This window comes from Contarinia nasturtii, unplaced genomic scaffold (assembly GCF_009176525.2).
Source record: "Contarinia nasturtii isolate CC-2019 unplaced genomic scaffold, AAFC_CNas_1.1 Cnas_scaffold_810, whole genome shotgun sequence".
In the NCBI taxonomy this organism is placed as follows: domain Eukaryota; kingdom Metazoa; phylum Arthropoda; class Insecta; order Diptera; family Cecidomyiidae; genus Contarinia; species Contarinia nasturtii.
This window is the reverse complement of record NW_022198157.1, coordinates 1,831,045-1,833,630: the sequence shown is the minus strand read 5'-3', so window position 1 is coordinate 1,833,630 and position 2,586 is coordinate 1,831,045.

The following is a 2,586-nucleotide window of genomic DNA, read 5'->3' as shown; positions in this document are numbered from 1 at the left end:
GGGGGACTTGGAGGGCAGGGCTCCTAAAAAATTTCTCTCGTCATTCTGAACAACTTTGTAGTACATTATTTTTTGATCCGATGCACTTTTGGAAAATTTGGGACACCCCCATCCCCCCTGTGGAAAAATTAAAAATTCTGCTCAGATAGAAATTTTCTATTTTTTACCCCCAACATACCCCCCAAAGGGTTTTTCAAAATTCTCACCCCCTAAGAGTGAGCCTATTATATGCGCCACCCTGTATATATATATATATCCGTAAACAAAGGAAAAACAGAAATATGCCAATTGACGAAAAGCCACGAGAGATAAAGATATAGTATTTTGAGACGAGGAACACGAATTAAAACAGCACACACGAAATGAAAGAGTAACAAATCGATTGAGGCACCACACATAAACCACCTGTCGCATGTTTTGTTTTTTTCATTCTCTCGGTTGATTATTACAAAACATATACAATAATTTATAGAGTATTTTGTATAGCGCGTCGATCTCCGTACGAACGAAGCATTGCGGATGTTTTGAAAGTGCTGTGGCATGAGTTGGATATTGGCGCTTCAAGCACCTGCTTTAATTAAAAACAGATTTTGTAAATGTGTCTTGCCGGTGTGCGTTGCGCTATGTATTACGACCTGGTCATTCTTGTTGTTGCTTGCTGTGTGTATTGTGTATAGTTGCTACCTTATCTTTTCTTCGGCTGCGTTTTGTACAAATGTGTTATGTCCTCGATGCTTTTTTTCTACACCACCATTTTCGCCCCCATTGATTGACTACTTATATGCTTGATGTTTCACGCACATCACATTTTGTTGATCGCAGTTCTTTTAGTCTTCTGTGCGTCGCATGATATTCTTTGAAATTACCACACAATAGCGTTTTCCATACGATTATTATTCATCAACAACTCTTAATTCATGTCTTGTATTAAACTGTACATTAACGCACCGAAATTCATAATAACATTTATGTTGTGTTCGTTTTTCGTCTTCTATCGTTCGGGCCACTTGCAAAATATAAACATGATTGCTTGCTGACCAATGACAATGATGACGAATTATAGTCGAATGGTTCAAGAATTGGGACAAAAAGCTAATGCATCGGAAACTGTGGTTAACAAAATGCACACCGAGACGAAGAAACGAAAAATTGATGTTTCGGCCGATGTCATAAAGTTGCTAGATTAATGATCATGATATAAATCTATTGTTGCCCATTTTTAATTGCTCTTAGTTAAAGCGAAACCAAGTATTTGCTGCTGTCATCCCTCTTCAAATTTTAGAATTTTTTTTATGACTTTATTATCTTTCAGCAAAATTTCTTCAGAATTACATCGAACATAGAAAACATAGACCAACACTCCTGTCGTTTTTATTGCCACGAGAGAAAAAAAAACAATAAAATGTACACCGTGGCGACATTCGGTAGAGACAAACGTTTTGAAGCCAATTGAAGCGAAAGTAATTAAAGTAGAAGAGGAATCTTTGTGGTTGTTTGTATTATAAATGGCTCAATTATAAAGAAGAAAACATTTGCGTTCAATCAATTGCAATGAAGCAAGCCCAATTTACGCATGTTTTAGTCCAATTACTCTATTCTAAAACTATTGAATTGTCCGCCAAATCTATTGCGATTGCTTCATTGAAAGCAATCCAGTTACAGAACTCATAAAATATTCATTTTTGCCATGCACTTTATGTACGTTTCTTAAACATTTCAATCAGTTCATTGATCAATTTCCAAAGCAATTACTTTACACTCAATTACATTTCTAAGGTGCTCGAGCAGTTGTGCCGCTTGGTTCTCTTTTTTTTTTTTTTTTGCACAATTGAAATGCTATTTGAAAAAGAAATTACCTTATTTTATTTCGTATGTCTAATTGGCTTACCCTTTTTTTCTCTTTCTTGATGTGACGACTTCGACATTCGTTCCGGTTTTCAGCCGACATTGGGTACAATTTGTCACATTCAATTCAAATCCAATCGATACCTAACCGATTTTTTTGTCGACTTTCTTTCATGCATAAGAATATTTGTTTTTGATTGTGTCGATCTGGTTTCTCATTTAATTTTAATAGACAGCACACAGGCAACAGAAGAAGAATGAAAATATCGTTCAAACATGAAAATATGAATGAAGACCATTTTAGAGACAAAAATGGACCGTTTTTTTGACGTAATGGCAAGTAAATTTAGAATAAAAAGGGCTACACAGATGTCAACAGGAAGAGAAGGATTAAACATTAAAACCAGAGCGTGCACAAGACTACGATGACGACGAAGAGAGGAAAAGAGTTGAGATGAAAAAAAGTGTAACAAGTTGATATGGAACTGAAAAATGAAAATCATGTATTTGTTTTTTTTTTTCGGGGATGAATGACGAAACCAAAATCCTTGACATGAGCAGACATGAAATGTTGCATATGTGAAAAAAACACGCACCGAATTGAAAACATCGTCAGCGTCACAATATGAGATTTATGGGATAATTTATTCAAAATAATATTTTTATGTCAAAATAATAAGGTTTAAAACCCCCGAAAAAAAGCAATATATGTATGGTAGCAACAAATGAGTATTGAATCAC